Below are 27,188 nucleotides of genomic sequence, written 5' to 3'. Positions count from 1 at the left end.
AGCACCGAGCATGCAACATCCGGTTTAACCCTCACAACCATTTCCTTGTTCAATTTTGTAATTTCGCAAAGATAAGTAACTTGGCCAATGTCAAAAGCTAAAAGTGGGGAAGGGTACAGCTCAGTGGTACCAGTGTGTACCTAGCATGCATTAGGCCTAGGTTCAATCCCCAGTACTTCCATCAAAAATAAACATATAAAAACTATTACCCCCCCCAACAAAAAAACAAAAAAAAAAAAAAGAAAAGAAAAAGCTAAATGGTATAGCTGGGCCTCAAACTGAAATCTGTGTGACTCTGGCACTTTAACAACTATTCTATAGAACACATTTCAAATTCGTTAGCCTGGAATTCATGACTCCTCTTAGTCCTAGAATACTTTTCCCACTTTTTTTCCTCTCTCCCCTATCTTTGTAATCAAACTACAGTTGACCCTTGGAACAACATGGTTTCGAATTGCACAGGTCCACTTATGTGCAGATTTTTTCCAACAGTAAATACTACAGAATGACAGGATCCAAGGTTGGTTGATACGGAGGAGGTTGATATAGGGAGCAGACTATAAGTTATACTCAGATTTCTGACTGGGTGGAGGGGGAGTGTTGTTAAAGGGTCAGTTGTACTTGCCATTTCCAGTATAAGCCCTGCAATTTCTCTCTTCCACAAGATTTACGGTTTCTTATACCCGGTAAAAAAATCCTTTTTATCCATTAAAATTTTCCTCTTCCACTAAATGTCTTATGAAATCTCCCTTAATCCTGCCTGCTTACTCCCATCCACAACTTACGCTACCCTTCTAGGGTACTTAATCTGTGCCTCTGCTGTAGCATTTTACGTATACATTTCACTCTCCCCATAAGTTATACTTCACTTTTTAGTTAAATCACTAATAAATCCCTATACTCCCTGGTAGAAAAATGGATATACTTTTTAATGTACATATTCAAACAAATCAGGTAACTTATTTGTTTCTTTTTTTTAGTGACATCCCTTCTGGAGCCCTCCATTCTCCAGCTCTAAACTGGCTATTTTCTCTTTGCCCCGATCCACTCATCATCTTTCTCCATCAGCTCCACATCCAAGAAGGCTGACCTTCACAGACAGCATTACCTATGTTCTCCTGTCCTCTAGCCTCCCATGGGTTCAGCCAGGGGGAAGTAGCCATAGGGAGGGAGGAAAGTGGTTGAGTTCTTCATTCCCCAGCTTCCTCCTGCAGTTTGGTAGGCGGTATGTTCCTCTAAGGCCACATTTCTCATCAGGTGGCTCCTCTTTATAGCAGCAGCTCTTGTAAATACCAATAACTACTTTCTCCCTTGCTCTTTTAGGCCCAGGTTTAGCAGGCTGACTGAGGTTTCTAACCCTAGGATGCTTCACCATCCTTTTAGCTACCTTAACCCAACCCACACCTTTGTGAACGGTCCACTGATTAAACTCCCTCCCATTACTCAGGCTAGTTTTGCCATCTGTTTTCTGCATGGAATCTGACAAAAACATGCTCCAGTCTGAATTTATTCTCTAAGTCATCTGCATTTGTTCATCTTTGCCCTGAGAAATTCTTCCTTCTCTACTCCCTTCTTTTTGAGAGAGACCTCCAAAAGATTCTTAAGAAAGGGTATAGGAGGTAAATTTTTTAAGACCTTGATTTACTTGGTACTAGAGCAGATCACATCCTCTTTGAGTTACGCTTTTGCATCCTTGTCCCGAACCTTAATTCCTCACAGCTTCTCAAGACTTCTGGCTCTGCCTTTTTGTTGTTTTCTGCAAGGAAATATTTATAGTGAGAGCAGCCTTTTTCTTCCAATTAGAGTAGGAAGAAAAAAGGTAGCCTAAATACGTAAAAATATTTACTTTGGTATAAGGTTTTTGTGTGTCTTTGAGCGACCAATCATGCCCAGTGTTAGAGACAATACAAGAAAACAGACATTATGTACTGCTTATACTATAAATCAGCACAATGTTATAGAGGACAATTTTGCACCTATGTATCAAATTTTTAAAAATAAACCCTCATTATCAATTCCTTTTCTAGAAATTTATCCTATAAAGTATGTTTGGAACCATTTGAGTATGTTACTCTACTTTTTCAACTGTAAAGTTAATGAAAGATAAATACAGATCAAGTATTTCCAATCAAAATTTACCATTCTAATTGAGATGTGCCATCAGTGTAATATACATTCCAGATTTTGAAGACACAGTGTGGAAAAAAATGTAAAACATCTCATTAATTATTTTTTGTATTTAATTCATGTAGAGATGGTAATTTTTTACACATTGTGTTAAACATAATATACTATTAAAATGAATGTCACCTGTTTCAAAATTGTTTGATGTGGCTAGTAGAGCATGAAGCTCTATGTGAACTGACATGAACAAAGGCAAGTGAATAAAGTAAGCTTCAGAATGGTGTTTATATATCATCCCATTTTTACAAATGCACATAAAAATGTTTATAAAATTATTAACAAAAAATCTGGAAGAATATGTGCAATACTGTTTTCACTTAATGTCTCTGAAAAAGATAACATACCTCTTAGGTCTTACTTCCTACTTATACTTTTGAACAATTTGAATATCTTACAAAATATTAACAAAAATTACTTTTGTAATATAGGGGGAAAAACACAAACTTTTTTGAAAGAAAAAATATAGAAACTTTAAACTACAGCTATCTTTTTTAAATATCTAAAAATTAGCAGAAGCAATAAAGCTCTTTCAAGATTTCTAGCATCAATAGGGAAAGAGTAGAAATCAAAACATTATCCCTAAGGCCCTAAACTATTTTTACAAACAATGCAACAATAAGTAAGGATTTCTAAATAAAGCACCTAAACAATCACTAGGATCATGACTCTTTGGCGGGCAGGACTTCTTCCTCTATAACACAAAAATGAATATGTCACATCTTTAATTTAAAAATGAGAGGAAACCAGTTTACCAAAGGAAAAAGAGCATTAATTTTAAGAAGAATTCCAAAAGGGACCAATAACACTTTACAATACAGTAAGTTCATAATTTTGACTGCATCAATTCTCTCAGCACAATGACAAATTCAAAGAATCCTGATTACCAAATTCACATGGCTATTGCTTTGTCTTTCTAGATGCCTATTTCTATGCCTATTTTATATAGATCTTCTCCTTCTCCTTTAATCTTGGGGGTCAATCCTTTAGTCAGTTACTTTCCCTGAAACACATGTGTCACAAGTTTCAGGTCTCTAAAAATACAGTATAATACAATATAAGGACACCAACTTTTGACCTCTAGTGATTCATAGCTTACTAGAGAAAAACTATACTCCAAAGGTCAGCAAATTAGTAGATGATTACCTCTGCCTAGATGGCTTATTGGTATGCAATTCAACAACTGGCCATTAAAAAAAGAGAGAGAGAGAAATAGAATAATTTTCCACATCACTGAAGAAATATCACACAACCATTGCAGAGTTATTAGAACAAGAAATCAATAATCAATAGAGTGTATTTTCAGAACCATAAGTATAGTTGTGTCATCAAAACAGGTAAGGAGAAGATCTGGGAAGGAAGAAGACTGATAAGGATACAAGTGTCACAAAATTTAGAATACACTGAACTTTTAGTACTAAAGAATTGCTGACTGAGGTTATGAGTCATTTTCTGATTTCCAGCAGTCTTAGAAGGCAGGAAGACATAAAGGGGATATTATGCAGTAAGAAATAAGAACAAAAGGTCAATCTTAAAAATTACTGTACAGAAATCCTATCATTTTAAACGGTTACTAAATTACACTTTCATTCAACAATGTTAAGTACCCATCTGGTACAAAAATGTGGGATAGTCATTGGCAAGGAAAAGTTCGCTAAGGCAGAGGTCTTATCCTTAAGGAACCTAAAATCTAGTATGGAAAAATAGATAAGTAAACAAGCAAGCAAAAAGACAAAACCTCTATACAACTGCAGTGATACTTGGTAAGTGCTGTGCTACAACTGCAGAAACTGCTACAGGAATTACCTGCAGAGGAAGAGCATCCTAAGAAAACTTGTAGAAATGGGAAAGAACGTTAAGACCCAAGACAGATATGAAAGGCTTCTATTATACCAAAGGAAAAAAGTAAACAAAATATTAATGCAAGCACATGACATGAATAAAATTAAATGCTTTCTAAACATAAGATTTTAAATCTCCATAATGAAACTCAACTCTGCAAATTATGTTATTTTTTAAGTCTATTTAAAAATGTATAGTCAAAACGACCTAGTAAAAAAACACCCTAGAGTAATGCCTGAGAGTAAATAAGAGAAACTGAGAAGGCTGAGTAAAACTTGATCTCACTACACATGTAAGCTGTTTATAAATAGGGCAACAAATTGTTTCCCTCCACTGACTTTCACTATTATTTCAGAGACAAAAATTTTACCTCAAAAAATTTACAATTATTCATCAATGATTCAGTCTGTGACATTCAATTCACACAATTCCTATAAAATTGCTCAAATTACTGATAATCACACAATCTATTTAAAATATATTTACTAAAACACAATGCAGTTCATTGCTAGTCCATGTAAATGTCATAAACCAGGTTTGTATTTTTTCTATCTCTTATCTGTGGATAGCATTTATGGAGTGCTTAATATACACCAGGTATTATGCTAATCATTCTTGATACATTATCTCAATCCTCAAAATAAGGTTCTAAAGGGGATCAGAATATTTCACCCCAAAATATGACGCTGTAAGGATTATTCTGCGCTACAGGCAATTAAGAAACAGCACACAGAAAACAAAACAAAACAAAAGAAAACAAAACAAAACAAAACAAAACCCTCTCTGCCCTTCCCTATCAGGTTCAAAAAGCAGGGCATAAATTTCCCTTTTTAAAGGTAACATAAATTTCCATTTGTAAAGGTACCAGAGAGAGGACTCAAACCGGGGAGTTGACTCTTATCAATGGAGAAGAAACCAACTTAAATCTGCAAAACAAATCTTACTAAAATAACCTTTATATTCCTTTAGTTCCCCACTACATATTCACCTTCCCACAATTTTCAACCCCTAAAAGCCTCTTTTCCTTTATCTTGTCACTATTCCACAATTTATCACTCAGTCTCTCTGCTTTGGTCTTCTCTTTTCTGAAGGCCTCCAAATGCATACATAATAAACCATTTCTCCTGTTAATCTGTCTTTTGTCAGTTTAATCTGCAGGGCTGCAGACAGTTAAGCTAGAAAAAAAGAGAAAAAGGTTTTTCCTTTCCTACAGCCTTCTTTTTCTTTTTCTTTTGTTTTAAACTGAAATATAGTCAGCTACAGTGTGTCAATTTCTGGTGTAAAGCATAATGTTTCAGTCATACATATACATATATATATTTGTTTTCATATTCTTTTTCATTATAGATTACTACAAGATGTTGAATATAGTTCTTTGTGCTATACAGAATTTTTTTATTTATCTGCTTTATATATAGCAGTATTTGCAAATCTAGAACTCCCAGTTCATCCCTTCCCACCCCTACCAAACCCCCAACCCTGCCCCAGTAACCATAAGTTTGTTTACCATGTCTCTGAGTTTCTCTTTTACAGATAAATTCATTAGTGTCTCCTTTTACCTTTTTAGATTCCACATATGAATGATATATGATATTTTTCTTTCTCTTTCTGGCTTACTTCACTTATAATAACATTCTCCAGATCAATCCATGTTGCTGCAAATGGCATTATTTTATTCTTTTTATAGCTGAGTAGTATTCCATTATATATATATATATATATATATATATATATATATATATATATATATATGCCACAGCTTCTTTATCCAGTCATCTGTTGGTGGGCATTTAGGTTATTTCCATGCTTTGGCTATTGTATATAGCGCTGCTATGAACATTGGGGTGCTTATATCTTTTCAAATTTGAGTTGCCTCCAGATATATGCCCAGGAGTGGGATTGCTGGATCATGTAGTAAGTCTATTTCTAGTTTTTTGAGGAATCTCCATACTGTTTTCTATAATGGCTGCACCAAACTGCATTCCCACCAATAGTGTAGGAGGATTCCCTTTTCTCTACACCCTCTCTAGCATTTATCATTTGTGGACTTTAATGATGGCCATTCTGACTGGTGTGAGGTGATACCTCATTGTCCTATAGCCTTGTGAATCAGGCACTTATACAACCTCCATTCTGCAGAGAAGAAATCAGACTTTCACAGGTTAACCTGCCCAGAGTTACATACAAGTCAAGAAGGTATTTCAGCACAAGTCTGACTCTATAGTCTGGGTACTTAATCAATGCAAGGTTTGTAACTATAATGTCTATTGGTAGGGCCCACAGAAAAGCAAGAAAAAGCCATTAGCAAATTCATCTCTTCATATCTTTGTAAAGAAAGTTAACTGAGAACACTCCCCATCATTAGACACGTGTATGGCCAACACAGGATAAATGGAATTGTTCTGAATCTCAAAAATCTCTCAGGTGACTAGGTTAATACAGTCTCTGGGATTAAACTCACAAATAAGGCTAAGGCTTAAACAAGTAAATAGTTAAAAAGTGCAAACTGATAACATGCATTTACTATGTGCCATATTAAGCAGTGAGATACTAAAATAAAAAAACACAACCCCAACCCTTAAGGAACTGACAATTTACAGATTCAAAGTTCTTCACTTTCAAGTACAACTTAAACACGAACTCAAAGATGGTCTTCCTAAAAAAGATTTTAATCTTAACAAAAAAAAGTGTCGAACAATGTAAGTCTTAACACAGGCTAAAATACAAAGTAGAAAAATCCAAGTGCTCTGGAGTCAAATAAACTGAATTCAAATTCTTGCTATCACTTAAAATAGGACTGTGGATAAAACAATCTCTCTGAGCCTCTGTTCTCTCACGAAGTTGTTAGTACTTAAAACTGTATACAAAGGATTTGACATATCGCATAACACATTAAGTGATGGGCAGAGGATAGGGGAAAGCAAGAAGTACTGTGATTTCGCCAAATGAACTACTACTCTCACTACAAAATTTAAGTATAAAAGGGTAAGGTATAAAAGAAAAAACTGTCCCTTTAATGTCTACAAAATCATCAAATTTCCTTTCAGAAACTCTTAGGTATCTATTGATTACTTTTAAGTGAATCATGATTTTGAAAAATATCTCCAGGTTTCTTGTATAGTCCTGAGATGAATCATCTAAGTCAGTGGTTGAAATCTGAGGCTCATGATCTAATTTCCATGAATTCCTTGATGGTATATGCACAAGAGTGCATTGTGTGTTTCAGGGGAAGGACCCAAATGACCATAAGATTCACAAAAGATTAACAGACAGTTAACTTTACATGTCCAGTATTTATCAAGTGGAATTTATACAGTTTTCAGTGTAAGACAATTTGAAGAAACTCAATAGTTTGGTAATGGAAATATGTATTATTAAAATGAATCACACTGAAAAAGAGTATGGCATTATCTGGTAAGTTGACCAGGCCCATATCCTATCATCCAGTAACTTCATTTCCAATAATATACTTTAGAACAGCAATGTTCTGCAATAATGGAAATATTCTATATCTGCACTGTGCAACAACATAGCCACTGGCCATATGTGGCTGTCAAGCACTTGAAATGTGGCTAGTGCAACTGAAGAGATGAATTTTTAACTTCAGTTAATTTAAATTTAGTCACATGTGGCTAGTGGCTACTATACTAGGGGCCAGATCCCTAGAGAAACATATACACCGTGATAAATAAACATACAGGAAGCTTCATGGTAACATTACTCATAATACCAAAAACTAGAAACAACTCACAGGTCCACCAATAGCAATACAGTTAAATGAAATGTGGCATATTATTTAAAAAAAAAAAACAAAACTTCTAATTCTATGACATTATAAATACACTCCTAAAACTCATTTCCATATTATTTGAGCAATTCTGTGATTCTGCCTCAAACAACTAATAAATTATCTTAATACAACCTAATCTCTAAGGGACTGTTCATACTTATTTCAAAGTTAGACCTTTGAGGGCAGTGACTTCATCTAATACTTCTCTATGTCCTGCCCAAAGTCTCCACGTTGTAAATATTCAGTATTCACCTCTAATTTTCTGAATAAACTAGTTAGGAAATTTGAGGCAGACAAAAGTGTGCAAAAGTGAATGATCATTACTTGTAGAACAAAAAAACCCCAACACCTGATATATAAGTATCATACAGATAATATAACCAATGTAAAGCAAAATTTTTAAAATCTGCTTAAAAATAGCAAGTTTTCTTTCACATTAATTATAATAAAATTATATTCTAAGCTCTAACTGTATTCAAACAATAATATAAAGTTTTCTTAGCAAACCCTGATAAAACTTTGCAACAACTTCTGTTTAAGCTTTAGAGGGGAAATGGAAAATGTGGGACAGGAAAACTAGATTTCTGGGAGTCCAGAAGCAGGTAACAACAGAGCTAACAGACCAGGCAATGGTGCAATGAAAAGAATACTGAAAAGTTTCTAAGCCTGGTAGAAGAGCTCCAACCCCAGTCCTGCTACTAGGACAAAATTATTCCAACAGCCACCTACATGGCATCTCTGCCTCTGATCTGTGAAGGAGCATAGATTTTTTGGAGGAGGGGGAGTTAAAAATCTCAAATCCAGCTCTATCTTGACAGAAACTCAGAAAGAAAGAAAGACAATTTTCTGAAGCTTCCCTTATATCCTAAATATTACATAAAAATAAGTACCTAAATATGGGTACTCTTTAAGTGCAACCAAATCCTAGCACAGCACCTAGTTCAGTTCACTCATAGGAGGCAGTCAATTAATTTAAATGAATGCAATCCTAAGGCAGTTCTGAAGCACAAAAACTATATAAATAGGTCGAATTAAAGTAATGAATTTTATGTGACATCAAACATTTTCTGTGACAATGTAAAACTCTCAAAACATGAAATATATTTCAACACAAATTCTCAATTTTTTCATGTGAAGTTTCTGATGCTATTGTGAAGCCAAGTAGTTATAACGTACATTCCCAAAAAGTGTGATTCAAAAGACAATTTAGCTATAACTATAAACGCAACTATAATTTCTGATATTTGGAATAACTAATCAGATATGAGCTGTAAAATACCATAAAACAGTGGGGTGGAGGGAGGAAATACTTATTATTTACTACGTGTCAGAATATTTTGCTCAATGCCTTCCACACCTTATTTTAGTTTTTCCAATCATCTTCTGAGATGGCCACACATTAAAGATAAGGAAAGTGAGGGCTTGGCTGGGAATTACAGTACAGTATACCTTCCGCTTTAGCCGATCCTAAGCATCTTTCTGCTACATTACTACAATTATTTTCATTTCTAATACTGACTTTCTGCCCAAAGCCAAAGTAGGCAAACTAAGTCCCTAGGCCAAATCAAGCATATCCTGTTTTTATAAGTAAAATTACTGGAATATAGTCACATTTGTTTGCACTGTAACAGCAGAGTTGAGTACCTGCAACAGAAGTGATATGATCTGGAAAGCTTAAAATATTTACTATCTGGCCTTTTATAGAAATTTGTCAACCACTGCCTTAAAGGATCAAAATGCCAAGAACCTCAGAAGCCTCAAAACTTCAATGGGGTTTCTGAGACAACTAATTAACCTAAGAAGGAACTTTAAAATTGTAGGAGAGAATCTGCTTGAATTTGTATACCAGTTAAATCATATGATAAGCTCAAATTTATAGAAATGATAAAATTAAACAGCTTGATTATGAAGTTACTGAAACTGTTCTTAATAATTACACTGTTTTCTGCACCAATTTACATTCCCACTAACAGTGTAGGAGAGTTCCTTTTTCTCCACACCTTCTTCAGTGTTTATTAGTAGACTTTTTAACGATGGTCATTCTGTCTGGTGTGAAGTGATACCTCACTGCAGTTTTAATTTGCATTTCTCTAATAATTAGCGATACTGAGCATCTTTTCACGTGCCTTGTGGCCATCTGGATGTCTTCTTTGGAGATATGTTCTATTTAGGTCTTCTGCCCATTTTTTGATTGGGTTTTTTTTTTGATATCAAGCTATGTGAGCTATCTGTATACTCTGGAAATTAGTCCCTCGTCTACTGTGTCATTTGCAGATATTTTCTCCCATTCTGTAGATTGTCTTTTCATTTTGTTTATGGTTTCCTTTGCTGTGCAAAAGCCTTTAAGTTTAATTAGGTCCCATCTGTTTATTTTTGCTTTTATTCCCATTACTCTAGGAGATGGTTTGAAAAAAATATTGCTGCAATTTATGTCAGAGAGTGTTCTGCCTGTGTTTTCCTCTAGGAGTTATATAATATCCGGTCTTACACTTGAATCTTTAATCCATTTTGAGTTTGTACACGGTGTTAGTGAATGTTCTAATTTCATTCTTTTACGTGTAGCTATGCATTTATTGAAGAGACTATCCTTTCCCTGTTGTATGGTTTTGCTTCCTTTTTGTAGATTAATTTACCATAAGGTTGTGGGTTTATTTCTGGATTTTCTCTCCTGTTCCATTAACCTATGTGTCTATTTTTGTGCCACTACCACACTATTTTGATTACTGTAACTTTGCAGTATAGTCTGAAGTCAGGGAGAGTGATTTCTCCAGCTCCACTCTTCTTCCTTAAGATGGTTTTGGCCATTCAAGGTCTTTCGCATTTCCATACAAATTTAAAACATTTTTGTTCCAGTTCTGTGAAAAATGTCATTGGTAATTTGATAGGAATTGCACTGAATCTGTATATTGCCTTGGGTAGTATGGCCATTTTAACAATATTGATTTTTCCAATCCAAGGATATGGTGTATCTTTCCATCTGTTTGTGTCATCTTCAATTTCTCTCATCAATGTCTCATAGTTTTTGGAGTACCAGTTCTTCACCCTCTTAGGTAGGTTTATTCCTAGGTATTTTATTCTTTTTGATGTGATGGTAAATGGGATTGTTTCCTTAATTTTTTTCCTGATATTTTGCTGTTAGTGTATAGAAATGCAACTCATTTCTGTATATTAATTTCGTATTCTGTAACTTTACTGAATTCACTGATGAGCGCTAGTAGTTTTCTGGTAGCAAACAGTGCTGCCACTATGGAGGACACTATAGACGTTCCTTAAAAAAAATAAACTTACCATATAAATCCACTGCTGGGCATATATCCAGAGAAAACTATAATTCAAAAAGACACATTTACCCCAATGTTCATAGCAGCACTATTTACAATAGCCAAGACATGGAAACAACCTAAATGCCCACTGACAGATGACTATATAAAGAAGATGTGGTGTGTGTTATGTATGTATGTATGTGTATGTGTATATAGTGGAATATTACTCAGCCATAAAAAAGAATGAAATAATGCCATCTGCAGCAACATGGACAGACCTAGAGATTATCATAGCAAGTCGGGGAAAGACAAATATCATATGATATCACTTTATGTGGAATCTAAGAAAAATGATACAAATCTTATTTACAAACCAAAAATAGACCCACAGACATAAAAAACAAACTATGGTTACCAAAGGGGAGAGGGTAGGGGAAGGATAAATTAGGAGTTTGGGATTAACAGATACATATTACTATATATAAAATAAGTAAACAACAAGGAGCTACTGTATGCACAGAACTATATTCAATTTCTTGTAATAACATAGGAAAGAATCTGAAAAAAATACATGTACGAATACATATAACCGAATCATTTTGCTGTACACCTGAAACTAACATTGTAAATCAACTACATGTCAAAAAAGAAAAAAAACAAAAAAACTCTTCTATAGTCTGAACTGATGAAGGAAAAACCTCACAATTTAAAATATTAAAATATATTTAATAACCATGCATCTTTTAACAATGTACCCATGTTTTTCATGAAAGAACATCTTCAGTATAGCTAAACAGAGCCTGGCTTTTCCTTACAAGTACTTTATCTTATATTTCAAGTCATACTTTTTGATTTAATGCAGTCACTAAATTCTTTATACTTGGACCATGCCAAACATTCATATGATTACTCAAGGTTCTATAGTTAATTTTCTGGTGTTGAGGAAGAAGCCTGTTTTATTCTATTGTTGTGAAATTCCCACTGTTTCATTCCACATAAAAATCTCCTAATTAAATATCATCTTCATTCAAAATATACTCCACTATCCAAATACATTTAAACAACTTGCCTAAATTAAGTCATCATAAGGATTGTTTGGTTATAGTGTTACAAATAATATTTCCTTTCTTCATTTAGTAATTTTAAACAAGATCCTCTAGTGGTAAAGTACAGTCTACAAATTCCAGTATAGATCGACCAAGAAAACTTAAGTCCTACCAACATGTAAAATGTACACAACTGTTAACGAATATTAATTCCTCTGACTTTATAAACCCTTTGATTCACAAAATATTATATTGTTTCCTTCTTTATTTTTAAGAAAAATGCTAATGTCAAAGAAAAATAATCCAAAATGATTGGTTTGCAACAACTCAGGAGTTATTCCCAGAAACATGCAAGGCTGCATCAACATTTGAAAACCAGTCAGCATAATTCACCATATTAACAGATTAAAGGAAAAAATCAACATGATCACCTCAATAGGTGCAGAAAGGTATCTGACAAAATTCAACATCCATTGATGATTTAGGAAACAAAAAACCCTCAGCAACCTCAGAAGGAAACTTCCTTAATCTGATTTAGAGAATCAATAAAATGACCTACATGTAACATATTTTAAAGGTGAAAAACAATGCTTCATGGCAAGGATATTCCCTTTCAACACTCCTATTCAACATCTCACTGGAACTCCTAGCCAGTGTAAAAGGTAAGGGGAAAAAAAAAAAAAAAAGACATACAGACCAGAAAGAAAGGAACATTTCTTTATTCATAGATGACATGACTGTCTCCTTAGAAAACCTCAAAAAATCTACAGAAAAAAAAAAAACTAGAAGTAATAATGAGTTTAGGGGGAAGAAAAAAAACTCAGGACACAAAGTCTATACACAAAAATCCATTATATTTCTACATACTAGCAATGATCAACTGGAAGCCCAAGTTCTTAAAAGTGATTATTTACAAAAGACTAAAAAATTTAAATACTTAGGTATAGATCTAATAAAACATTTGCAGGATTTATATGTTGAAAACTACAGCACACTCATGAAAGAAATCAAAGACATAAACAAATAGGGAGAAATACCATGTTCAGAGATTGAAAACTCTATCTTGTTAAGATGTCAATTATCAAGTTAATCTACAGATTAAACACAATCTCAATCAAAATCGTAGCAGAATTTTTTTTTATGTCAACAAGCTGATTCTAAAATGTAGGCAAAAGAACTAAAACAGCTAACGCAATTCTGAAAGAATAATAAAGTTGGAGAACTCACATTACCTGGTTTTAAGACTTAATTTTAAAGCTACAGTAACCAAAATACTAATACTGGCAAAAAAAATAGACAAATAGATCAATGGAACACAAGAGTCTAGAAACAGACCCACATAAATGTAGTCAAATGGTTTTTGACCAAGAGACAAAGGGGATTCAATAGAGAAAGAATCGTCTTTTTAACAAATGGTCATTGAACAACTTGACAAATAAATTCAATCTAAACCTCTCTTTACACAAAAATTAACTCAAAATGTAACAAAGATCTAAATGTAAAATATAAAATTTTTAGAAGAAAACACAGGAGTAAAATCTTTGTGACTTTGGGTTAAGCAAAGAGTTGTTCTACACAGTGTCAAAAGTAAGAGCCATAAGAGAAAATACTGGTACTTTGCACTTCATCAAAATTTAAAACTTCCGTACTTCAAAAGACACTGTTAAGAAGGATGCAAAAGGCAAGCCACAGGCTGGGAGAAAATCTTTGCAAATCATGTATAAAGAACTCTCAAAACCAGACAACAAAATTAAATTTAAAATGGGAAAAGATTTGGATACTTCACCAAAGAAGATTTAACAGCTGGCAAATAAGCACAGAAAAGATGCTTATCATTACTATTCATGAGAAAAATGCAAATAAAAACCACAATGAGATACTGCTACAAACCTATTAGAATGACTAAAATTAAAAAGACTCACCATACCAAGTGCTGACAAAGATGTAAAGTAACTTAACACTTACACATTTCTAGTGGGAATACAAAGTGGTTCAGCCTATTTGGACAACAGTTTTACAGTGAATAGTTTCCCATGATGCTGCTGTAACAAACTACCATAAACTTAGCAGCTTAAAACAACATAAATTTATTATTTTACAGTTCTGTAGGTTAAATATCTGACACAAGTCTCTCTGCGCTAAAAGCAAGGTGTTGGCAGAGCTACATTCTTTTCTGGGGGTTCTAAAGGTTAATCCATTTCCTGGCTTCTTCCAGCTTCTAGAGAACACAACATTCCTTAGCTCATGTCCCTACTTCTCCACCCTCAAAACCAGGAACTCTGCCATTTCTCTGGCCCTGCTTCCATTGTTACATCTTTCTGACTCTACTAATTCTCTTTCCCTTTTAAGGACCTTTGTGATACACTGGGTGCACCTGGACAATCCCAGAATAAACTCCCTGAAGCCAGATGATTAATTCCATCTGCATCTTTAATTCACCTTTGCCATGTAACCTCATTTATTCACGGGTTCCAGGGATCAGAACATCTTTGTGGACCATTATTCTGCCTACTATAGTTTTTTGGCTTTTTTAAATAAAGTTAAACATACACTTCCCACATGACCTAGAAATTTCACTTCTAGGTGCTTACCTAAAAGAAATGAAGACCAATGTTTCACACAAAAACCTGTTGGCAAGATTTACAACAACTTTATTCATAGTCCAAATAAACAAAAAACTCAAATGTCTTTCAACTGGTGGATGGATAAACAAAAACTGTGATACATCCACACAATGGACTACTACACTCAGCAATAAAACAGGAAGAACTGCTGATAGACTCAGCAACATGGATGAACACGCAAATGTATTATGCTAAATGAAAGAAACCAGACTCAAGGTTAAATACTGTATGATTCCATTACCTGATATTCTAGAAAAGACAAACTATAAGGAAAGACAGCAACCATTAGCTACCAGGGTTATAGGGTGGGGGAAACAGTTGACTACAAAAGAGTAGCTCAAGGGAATTTCAGGTGGTGGAACTGCTCTGTATCTCGATTTTGGTAGTTGCACAGCTCTACACAATTGTCAAAACAATTGTACAACAAAAATAGTTAATTTTATTTCACATAAGTTCAAGTTGAAATCTTTGTGAAAGAACGAAAATAAACATATTTCTCACTCATCAGATTGGCAGAAATTTAAAAATTTGACAATGCCAACCTGACAATTCCAAGTGTGGACAAGGATGACTCATAAACTACTGGCAGGAATGTAAACTGTTACAACTTCAGAGGATAATTTGGCTGCAAGTGGTAAAGTTGAACATACACATCAACCTATGGCCCAGCAATTCATTCTAGAGAAAACTTCATACATGTGTTCAAGGAGACACGCACAAGGATGTTCATTATACATTGTTTGAAATACTGAAAAATTGAAAACAACCCTTCAGTAAGGGAATGAATTAACTGTGGTTAGAAGTTATTTAAAAAAGAAAAGGAAAAAAATGCATAAGGGGAAAAAAAATCAACCCTGCTTGGTCCATGTATGATTTTGAGAAGGGTAACTTACTGGTTTATTTAACAATAGTATATAGTGAAAAGAACACTGTACTTGGAATCTGAAGGCAACATTTCAGCATTTAGTTTCAACTCTGCCACTAACTCATCTGTCCATAAACCTCACTTTCCTTTTCCTGGAAAATGAAGAGGTTAGGCTATACATACAACTACTAAGGTTATTTCCAACTCAACTAGAATACTGATACATAAAATAGATCAAATTTCTTGGTGTGTCTGTGATGAGCTTTTTAGTTAAGATAATAATTCAGAAAGAATATATAAACTCCTAAACTCCAGTAGTACTGACTTGGGTAACCCTCAGGTAAAACTTTTACATCCTTTCATATTTTAACTTTCTAAAACACGTTAATATTATTAATGAGCCCACCTTGTCAAGTTCAGGTCTGTCAGGCAAAAGTCATTCAAATATATGGTAAGGTTTACTTAATTTTATTTTAGCAAAGATAAAATGATGAAATGCTTTCCGTATTTTTTGCCTATTTCATCTATAAAGTTCCTACATTATAATTAAATAGCTTCCGCCTGCTACAATAGTTTAAAAAGCCTCTTAAAGCTTGTAATATGCCAAGTCCACAGGGATATAGTAAAAAAAAAAAAAAAGTTCATAATCCAAAAAAGCTTACCTAACAATTTCATTACCACCAATACTTATACTTCAAAGACACCAATAACCAACATGCCATTTGTTACTACTGTAGAATTTAATAGGCTATTAACTTCTGGTATTATCCAAAAGCAGTTAGAATACTATGATTAACACATATGACTTTTTAAAAAATTAGAAATATTAACGCCTTTTACCTTGTCAGTAAAATCAAAATTTCAAAATTCTTGTTCTATGGGCTTTCCAAATCCAAATTCTCAACAATTCTAAACGAGTACGGAGATAAAACACACACTATATACTAACTTGAACGCCAGCTGCCAAGAAAAACCTTTCGACTGAAACCTAAATTCTGAACACCTTACTGTATGTCAAACAACCAAACAGAAGGTGAATTATTATTATTAGAAAGTTACATAATCTGCACCAAAGATTGTTTAAACCGCCTTTCAATTAAAAGCAGCTTACAACAATTTACGGGCTTCAAAGTTCACCCTGCAAACTTAAACTTATCAGAAACCATGAACGAGTTTAGGCTTTTCTTTAAAAATGGTTACAAGGAAGTAGGAACTGTTTGTTTATTTGTCTAAAGAATGCAACGAGAAGCCGAATACCAGGAGCTGAGTCAGGCAGGGGAACGCCGACTACATTCCGCCTCCTAAAGGAAAGTGTTCTTCGCCCCACGGATTTCCCGGACCCGTCCTGGAGGGATTCCTGGGAGTCGCGAACTCGGGGGCGGGGGCGCAGAGAACAGGCGACTCCCTGCAACTCGGGCCGGGCGGGCTGGAGCCCCCGCCAAGGCGGGTTGCTCGCCAAGGCAGAGGGAGCGGGCACCGCCAGACAGCGTTCCTCCGGGGGACAAAGGTTGGGCTCACGCCCTCCAAGGCCGGCGCGGCTCCCGCTGCCTGGAGCGGCGGGAGAAGCAGCCCGGGTCCCGCCCGGGCCCAGCTCGTGGGGGAAGGGGCGAGCCCACCGCCCCGCCGCCCCTCCCCCGCCCGCTCGCTCGCCGGGACCTGTTGATTAAGACCTCCACACCGAGCCGCTGCCGGTCCGCGTCTTACCTCCGCGCCACGGCGGCCGCCGCTCTTCCCGCCCCGGCCGCTCCTAAACACTGCAGGAACGGCAGCTCGCCAGCCGCACTTAAAAAACCGGATAAAGAATCCAGAAACTCGCGATTCCCCACCTCACGATCCTTAGTCCCCGCCCCCGCCCCACCGCCAGTCGCCGCCGTCGCCGCCACCGCCAGCGACTCCACCTCGAGACCGCGCGAGACCGGCCCCCGCGGCCGCCGCGAGACCGCGCACGCGCCCCCGGGACCCTGGTGCAGCGGGCGCGCCTATCCCAGTCGCTCCTCCGCGCGCCCGCCCGCGGTTAGGCGCAGAAGCTGGCGCGGTTCGCCCAATCCCGAGCCGGCGCGGAAAGAGGGCCCGCTCATTGGTCGGCCCCGCTGCTCCTGAGCGGCCGGTCGCGCGCGCACTCGCGCGCCTCTGAGTGGAAAACGCGAGGTGCTTCGGGCTCTCGGGCGCTAGGGAACCGGTCTGGGATTGAGCCCGCGGGCCAGGTTATGTGAGGACGTGAGGTTTCCCGAAGACGCAGTGGGAGCGGGCTAACGCTCCACAGCGCTTTCTTCTCTCGCTGAATGTCCGTCAGCCCTTGAAGAAAATGCGTTTCCCCTTGAGGCGATTCCTCATGTCCTGTGAAGCACAATCTAACATTTGCTTGAAAAAGAACCATGACATACCTGAACACCTGGATGTGTGTAGTGTCCCACAAAAGAATCCTCTGCGACCATGGAAGGGTCCACAAAGCTAGCAGCTGAGACGGAGTTCTGAAAACCAGAAAGGAAGGATGCCAAGGGCCACAGCTGTTTCACGAAACTCAAGTACTTGAGTCAACCCACATCCAGAGCAAGGAAATCCAGATAGTCTCCAGGATTCCCTACAAACTGTTAGCCATATCCAAAAGGAAAGGGAAAAGGAAAAAAAAAAAAAAAAGGTTAGTGTGTGTGAGAGAGCGAGAGCAAGAGAAAGAGCGAGAAAGAGACCTATTCCTTTTTCTAAGTTCTTAAATGCATAAAATAAGTAATGATTCAAGAAGTCTCCCTTAGTTCTTCGATGTATTTTTCCCCTTCTAGTTCCAGGTTTCTCAACTCAGCGCTACTGACATTTGGGGCAAATAATTCTTCATTGTGTTGACTGTCCTATGCAATTTAGGATGTTTAGCAGCATCCCTGGTCTCTACCCACTGGATACCAGTAACACCACTACCCCTATTTGTGACCATCAAAAATGTCTCTAGACGCTTTCAAAGGTCGCCTGGGGAACAAACTCACCTCCAGTTAAGAATCACTGATCTACCTGTTCAAAGAAATGGCCTCTTAGAAAGTAGTCTCTCTTTACGCATCCCTTACAATTGCCTGGCCTAACGCAGTTTTGCAAAACACCCCACCCAAATGAACCCTCCAGCTCCCTAGCTTTGCTTCCCCGGCTGCTTGGACTCCTCTGTAATACGAACCCCTCCTAATAAAATGATGACCACTATCTGTGAGAGAGCAACTACTGACCTCAAAATATGTGGGAATTCCTTTGTTAAGTGCTATACAAGTATTATTATTTTTCTTTCCTAAAGGTATTTTCATCTTAAATGAGCATAGAACCTATGACAAATAAAAAAATTTTGTTCTCTGGTGAATAGAGCCATTCCCAGTATCTTCAAATCACTCAGATTACTGGCCTCCTGTGCAAAAAATGAAGGGTAGCTGGAAGAATGGAAGGCATGGAAACTGGAGGCAGGGTGATTGGGTTTGAGTTTTAGCTTTGATATTAACCACTTTTATGATTTGAATGCCTGACAAGTGTCCTGGGCCTAAATTTTCTCATGTGTCATTTTCCAAGCTAACTACTTTTTTCTTTTCCTAGTTTTAAGATTCTGGTAGCCTCTGCATATGGAATCTAATATGACTAGCATAGGGGTATGAAGAAAATATAATATTCATCCCCAAATAGAATGCAATGGGTAATCTGTGGTTTAAACCCCCATGTCAGAGGGGTTGTTTATCTTTGTTACAAGATAATTTACCCACTGAATCACTCTGGCAAATGTGTAACTAAGCACTTTGGATGAGTAATAAAGCCAAATTGTAAATCAAGTGTGCGATGGGGAGGAGAATAACCATAGTAAGTACCCTTCCTCCTTCCTCATCTTGATGTCTGCTTAACCTAACATCTAATGGCAGCTTCTATTACAGGTTGATGTAATAAAGTGTTGAACTATTTTATTTCATTAAAAGCTTGGAGGAAATACATTAATACTATATTTCAGCCATTTGCAACAGGTCTGAAATCTCAGTTTTCAAGATTCTACCATTAACCATTATATTTGAAATCCTTAACTAAGGCAAATCTGTCCCTTTGGTTTTATCACCTCCATGTGCTAGTGACATCCGAGTTTTCATAACTGAATTAATAGCCTAATCACTTTATGATTATGTGAACCAATTGATCAGAAATAATATAAATTAAAAGAATACTCACTGATTCACATATATGAGAAGTTATGAAACAAATTAGTAGGCACATTAATTATTAAATACCTAAAAAAATTTTTAAACACCAAAAAAGAAATCAACAAACCATGAGCTTTTCTAATTTTATTGGGCTTAGTTATTATTTTGATATTTGATAGTACTTCTTAACCTTTCATAAATCTAGTTAAAAATATTGACTATGAACTCATCTACAAAATAGAAACAGACTCACAGACATAGTAAACAATCTTGTGGTTACCAGGGAAAGGCGGTGGGAAGGAATTGGGAGTTTGAGATTTAAAAATGTTAGCCACTATATATAAAAATAGATTTTAAAAAAAGATTCTTCTGTATTTTCAATATCTTGTAATAACCTTTAATAAAAAATATAAAAATGAAAGTAACTTAATTTCTCCAAGATTCAGTTTCCTCATCTACTAAATTAAGGATAATAAAAGTAGCTACCTGCAATGGTTGTGAAGACTAAATGAACTGTATTTGTAAAGTGCTTAGAACAGTGCCTGGCCGGCACTGTGTGCATTAACTATTTGTCCTTATTCTTATCATCCTGTTCTTTAGCATTCTCTCCCTATGTGATTTCATCTAGTCTCAGTGGCTTTAAATTCCATCTTCAAACTATCAGCTCTAAGTTTATCTCTAGCCTGAACTTCTGCCCTAAACTCCAGAATCACCTGTTCAACTGTTGGTTCAACGTCTGTTTGAATTGCTAAAAACATCACAAATTTAACATGTCAAACTTTAAATTTTTGTTCAGTTGCTTCAGTTCAGTATATGGTCATGCCTTCATTCCAGTTGTTCAGGCTTTCTTTCACACCACATATCCAATCCATCAGGAAATCCTTTTATTTCTACCTTCAAAACATATCCAGACTCTAACCACTTCTCACCAACCCCACTGCTACCACCCTACTCCAAGACATCATCAGCTTTTGCCTGGATCACTGCAATATGCTCTTCCCACCCATGATTTCTCTTCTTGATATTGCAGCCACAGTGATCTTGCTAAAATGTAAGTGAGATCAAGTTACTGCTCTGCTCAGTAGCCTGTAGCCTAGCATGATCTCCCTGACCTCAACTCTTATTACTCTTTTCCTTCTCATTTCATACCGGCCACACTGGCATTGTTGCTGCTCCTCACATATTACCACAGCTTCTGCCTCAGAGCCTTTGCATTTGCTATTTCTAATGCCTGAAACATCCAATATTCACATACCTACTCTCCCTCACTTCCTTTAGATCTCATTTCAAATGTTATTAGTGAGGCCTGTCTTATTCTAGATAAAACCTAGAACATGTCTCACACCCCACTCCCCACACTCCTTATCTCTTCTCCCCAGCTTTATTTTTCATTGTATTTATTTACCATTTGACATGTTGTATATCTATTATCTGTCTCCCCAAACTAGAATGTTGGCTCCATAACAGCAAGGACTTTGTCTGTTTTATTCACCACTAGTTATTTTTCGATTCCCCAGAATCTAAAACAGTAACTGACAAAGCGCAGGTACTCAGTACATATCTGATGAAGGAGTGAATGGATGAATGAGTGAAATAAACGTGAGTAGGTGGAATAGGGATGATGAAAGGATCAGAGAAAACCTTCAGCTTCATCATATGTTTGGCTATAACTCGCCTGTCTAAGGAATAATTTCTGCCTAAAGATGATTGTTTTTGCTTTTGAGTAGTGCTGTATGTATTGGGGGGGGGGAACAGTATAACAAATGCAGAGAGAAAAAGGAAGAGAAAACTCTTCTTCACCAACTCCTTCCTATGCTTCATGACTCATTCCAGTTGCTACAATGAATCCTCATCTAATTAGTAGAGCTGAGAATTAGAAAGCAAAAGTTTTCTTCAAAAGTCAAGATAGATGCAACTAATTAGTTGCACTTAACTTTTACTCCAGAACTTACACAAGTCTTTGACAAGTTTAGATATCTTGTTTCTAACATCTAACAGATTATAAAGGCTTATTATGTGTGTGACCCTTTGGTGGCTATGTCAGTTCAGAGAATACATACCCCTGCCATGAGACAGGGTGAGAGAAGTCTTAGCCTGAGGAAGGGAGTTTCTGATGGAAATTATAGATCACACATAAGAGATAGTTTTAACTGGGCACTTGCAAAAATTGAAAAGAAACAGACACTTGGAACTTTACAAACTTCTTTCTCAAGGAAAAGTCTTAGCCTTGACATGTGATAGACTCCAGGGGAAACAGAATAGGCATTGGCCCTCAACTAGATTTTAAAGAATGTGTTGGGTTGAATGAGAGATTTGGAGTACCACAGTGGACTCCTTTAGGGCCACTAAGAAAAAAAGGTATCTTCCCCCTGCCCTTTTTCCAGAGTATTTTTTAGAAGAATTTTTCAAACTATATTTGGGAATATAAACTGTTTCAAATCAAGTAGAAGTAGATAGCGTGAAGCTGGTGCAAGAGCCTGACTAACCAAGTGCTTAGACTGAAAGCTTTCATGCCTCATGGCCCCTGCATAACACTTGAAGCAAATGCAAGAAGGTGGAACAACAAACAAGAGTATACCAAGCCTTGTGATTGCAGTTCAGGGCACAGAAGAGCTGAGAACAGTTTGGCAACAAGAATAAAAATGCCCTGAATTTTTTTCTCTTAAGTCTAGAAGAGATGATGAATACACTTAGGATCATGGTAAAATGTGTGATTTAACTTATTTTTTTGACTTTTAAAAAATACAATTTGTAAACATCTGTATACCTAAACCAAGTGTTTAAAGGCTCTTAAAAGTATGCAAAAATTCTGAGAGTTTCCTATTCCTTCTTATCTGGTAACCTAGATGTCAAAGCCATTATTCAGAATCACAGTTTAACAATTATTCCGTGAAAAACATCTTAGAGCATGATTGTGGTTAGCAGTGAAAAGTGCCAACCTCTTGTGGAGCATTAGAAGTTTAATAGGTACCTTTCCTTTATGCCGTGCTAGGACCATTTTTTTCTCTTACATTTGAATTAGCTTTCGTGAGAAAATTGAGCTGTTTCAAAGGGTGTCCAAAACTTGTTAACATATTTCATAAACATCTAGAAGTTTTTATATAAAGTATACCTAAAAGGAAAAGCTCTTCTAAAGCAGTATTCAGGTTAATTGAGGCTTTGTGATGCAAAATTACATGCATGTAACCTCTCAGTTTCTGAGTGTTAGAAAATCAGGAGCTTAGTTTAGCTGGGTGGCTCTGGCTCAGAGTCTCTCCTAAGGTTTCAGTTATGATGTCAGTTGGGCCTGCAGTCAGCTAAAAGGCTTGTCTGGGACTGGAGGAAGTGCTTCCAGGAAGGCTTCCTCACATAGCTGTTAGCTTGGGGCCTCAGTTTCTTGCCATGTGGACCTTTCCTTAGGATATGGCAGCTGATTTCTCCCAGAATAAGCAGTCCAAGAGAGAAGCAACCAAGATAGAAACCTCAGGGCCCTTTTATGACCTAGCATCCAAAACCACACCCCACCACTGCCACTTTATTCATTTGAAATGAGACAGTAAGTCCAGCCCACACCCGAGGCAAGGGGAACAGTTTCCATTTCTTGAGGGGAGGAGTACCAAGTATTTGTGGACATATTTTTAAAAATCCCCAGGTAATCTAACATTTCATGAGTACTTTAGGCATCAGTAAATTATCATGTTAACATATTTAGTGCTGAGGAATATTTTATCTGTGAGCTTGGAGCTTTTTACTCACCTCTGAGCAATGACTACTAGAATCAGGTAAATAAAAATCAAATAATGTCCAAAGCATTCTCACAATTGGACACATTGTCTGTGTCCCCATTCACCCTAACAATAGCTGTATTACTTGCCTCTCTCCCAAAGCCACCAATAACCTACTCCAGTTCTTGCAGAAAATCCTCATTTCCTTTCTTATGAATCTAGGAAATGCCCCACAGCCACAGCAGGGCTGCTTTCCACCCGTAGCAAAACATTTTTGATGTGGCAGTTTGTCAAAAGGTGTGGACAGTTCAAATAAATTCATACCCTGAAATTCTATAGAGTCACCCTTGTCTTCGCACAAACTTAGCCCTAGGAAACATTAGCAAATTCCTGTGGCATAAGTTTTCCTTTCAGAAGTCATGTTGCTTTTCCCTTAGTAAGTTGGGATTACTTGTGTGTTCAACAAGCCACAGAAACTTTCTGCCCTGCAAACTCTCCATCTGCTTGATGTATTTAAAGATACAAGGATCCCTCATATAACAGACAAGTTATGATGATGAGGTTTTTATATTAATTCCAAAACCAACAAACTTTATTTGATTTGTAATATTGCTTCTATGGAACTTCACCAATGCGTCTGAAAATGTGTTCCAAGTTAAAACTTATGACTGTGGGGATTGATTGCTTCCTGTAGCACTCTTGCTAGTTCTCCAGCCAGAAAATCTGGGACACCTCTGCTCTGTCCTGGTCCCATGCAGTGGTGCCAGCAGTAGCAGGGAAGATGAGAGCCAGCTCTGTGCCTCGGAGTCCTGTGGTAGTAGCAGTGACAGAGGACAAGTGCGTGCTTCTGATGTCCCAGTCTTTTTATATCTAATGGCTCTTCTAACAAGTATTATACATTCAAGGACTGACTTTATATCTAAATCATGGAGCTCATCTACTTCATAGAAGAGTGACACTGCACTCACTTGCAACAGCCATGCCAGTAGCTTATTGGTCTTTAGTTGAATTTTTCTTAGCTATTGGCATTAACAGAGCATTCCTTCTCACTTGACAGCCGTTATACTCAAGATTAATGTCTGGTATTTACACGCACCACTTACTTATCTATTCACATGGATTATCATCCATCATTTTATTGAAAGATTTCCAAAGTATAGGTTAAAATATTTTTGTTTTAAAGTGGAATAAATCATGAATATATTTTCCTTATAGTAAGTGTTGTCTTAAGAACTGTGTTCTAAGGCAATGCTGACCATACTGGATAGCACAGATACTAATCTTTTCATAATCACAGAGGTTCTACTGGATAGTGTTATACTAAGGAATCAGTATGCTGTCCCAGCAGGAGGATGTGGGGGAAGAAGCACAAGATTCTAAAAGCTTAGGTATATGTTATAAACCTGTCTTACATGTCTAGTTACAAAGAGTAGTATTGTGGAAAATTGAAAACAACCCAGTTATAAAATACTTATGAATTTTCTTTGACCACAAACTTATTTTTAAGAAAAAAAACTCAGTATATTATTAAGAGCAAGTAAGTTTGTGTGTGTATGTGTTTAAACCTAATAAAAATTTGCAACTTGATGCTGAACTTCCAAGTTTCTTTTTTTCTATAAAAGTGTGATATTGCCTTAAAAAATCATTAAGGTATAATTTATGTGCAATAAAATGCACCTATTTTAAAGTATTAAATTAGATAAATGCATACACCAATGTAACCACCACCCCAGTCAAGACCTAGAACTTTCCTTCTCAAAGGGTTTCCTTTCCCACCTTGCAGTCAATATCCTCCAACCCACCTCCACCCTATGCAACTGCTGATAAGTTATCTTTATAAATTGGTTTTACCTTCTGAATGTTTATTTAAATGGAATCATAGTATGTAATCTTTCTGTATCTGACGTTGTTGTTGTTGTTGTTGAATCTGGTTTTTGTTGTTGTTGTTAAGTAGTATCACTGTATTAATGTACCACAATTTGTTGAAAATTTATCTGTTTGTGGGTATTTGGGTTGTTTCTAGATTTTGGTTATTATGAATAAAACTCCTATGACCATTTGCGTACAAGTCTTGTTTTGAGTATATGTCTTGTTGTGAACATGATTTATTTTTCTTGAGTAAATACTAGAGTAGGATTTTTTGGTCATATGATAAGAATGGCTTAACTTTGTAAGGTATGTCTGTCCTGTTTTCCAAAGTGGTAGCAAAGGGTCATAATGTATGAAAGATCTAGTGGTTCCACATAGTCATCTAAACTTGGTATGGTCTGGTACTGCCTTTTGTTACTAGGTAACAGTAATCAGTCCAAGTTGGGATTTTCAGAATCAATTTATTCCAGATAATCTCTCTCAAGGAAGCATTTCTATAATGAGATAGCCATCTCCAAATTAGAAACTGTTGGTTTATATATATTCATAACTTAAAAATGTCCCAGATGGTAATCTCATCTTGGTTGCATGGAAATCTCTTATTTCAGTCCTGATTACAGGAGTGGGGAAGAAATCCCTTTCATCTTTGGAACAGTAAGGAAAGCAGGAAGAAGAATTCCCCGGGGTATTGGCCAAGGGGAATGAGTAGAAGATTCTTTTCTGGAGCATCACTGTCTAATAGAAATATAGTGTGAGCCGCATATGTAATTTTGTGACATACTATTTAGTAGCCAATTTAAAAAGTAAAAAACAGATGAAATCAATTTATAAAATTTTGATCCATCTAAAATATTATAATTTAAACACATAATCAGTATAATACCTATTAAGATATTTTACATTCTTTTTTCATACTAAGACATTAAAATCTGATGTGTATTTTACACTTACAGTATATCTCAACTAAGATGCTAAAGTTTCAACAGCTAAAATGGAAACATGTAGCCTTACCAAAACAATAGTTACGTTTAATGAAGAAAAATTCTACACTGCTTCAGTTTCTTAAGTTTAATTAAAAGAAATTTAAAATTCAGTTTCTCAGTTGCAAGAGCCACATTTCAAGTGCTCAGTAGAGCCACATATACACAGTTGTTATCAGTTTGGACCAAATCGTTCTAGAGTTGTCTGTGGGACAGGAAGGGGAAGACAGAGGTGAGACATATCCCTTATTGCAACTCAGGTCACAGTAGAAATACCAGTACTAATTGTGTGAAATTTGTATGATTTTTGAACAAGTAAAAATCTCTTTAAGCTTCACTTTCACCATCTGTCTGTAAAACAGGAAATTAATAATACCCCTCAGATTACTGTGCAGGTTGAGAATGTATGAAAGCACATTGCAGAATGACTGGCAGCTTTTTGAAAATGAATAAGTGGTGGCTTTTAAAAAGCCAAACAAGTCTTTGGATGGGAACTGTCTGTCCTTACTTTTTTACTTTTAAATGTATAGGGAATTTTAAAAACCTGTTTGAAAATGGCATTCATTAATTCTGTAAATACGTCTCTCAGGCAAGGTGCTCAGCTGGAACACGAAGATGGAAAGAACATGGTCTCACCTTTAAGGACCCCAGAGTGCCCAATGTTAGAAACAACACAGTGTTGGGCTAATGTCCAAATGAGAAAAGTAGAATCAAAGAGAATAACAAATCTATCCAGCAACCCTAAAGAAAAGAAGTCCTGTAGTAAAAATTAAGTTTATGAATTGAAAATCTTAGTTTTGTATAGTTCTCTACTTCCTTTAAAATCAATATCCACAATTACAATAATGAATATTTAAGAAATTAGATTGACATGGA

The 27,188-nt window shown here is 36.4% G+C and overlaps 1 protein-coding gene across 3 annotated transcripts in view; it reads right to left on the bottom strand.

Annotated features, from left to right (window-relative positions):
• The window catches only part of PALS1 (protein associated with LIN7 1, MAGUK p55 family member), a 78,769-nt gene extending 61,015 nt beyond the window's left edge, over window positions 1–17,754 (bottom strand). For 2 of the 3 annotated variants that reach the window (XM_072963255.1, XM_072963256.1), the window contains exon 1: window positions 17,316–17,456. The gene's annotated coding sequence lies outside the window, so the exon portion shown is untranslated. Of the gene's footprint in view, window positions 1–17,315 lie in introns of all 3 variants that reach the window. The other variant, XM_072963254.1, reaches the window with a different exon arrangement.
• Between the last annotated feature and the right edge of the window lie 9,434 nt (window positions 17,755–27,188).

The sequence above is a fragment of the Vicugna pacos genome, chromosome 6 (assembly GCF_048564905.1).
Source record: "Vicugna pacos chromosome 6, VicPac4, whole genome shotgun sequence".
NCBI lineage: Eukaryota > Metazoa > Chordata > Mammalia > Artiodactyla > Camelidae > Vicugna > Vicugna pacos.
Note: the sequence above shows the minus strand (reverse complement) of the source record. Positions and strands in the feature narration are given on the sequence as shown.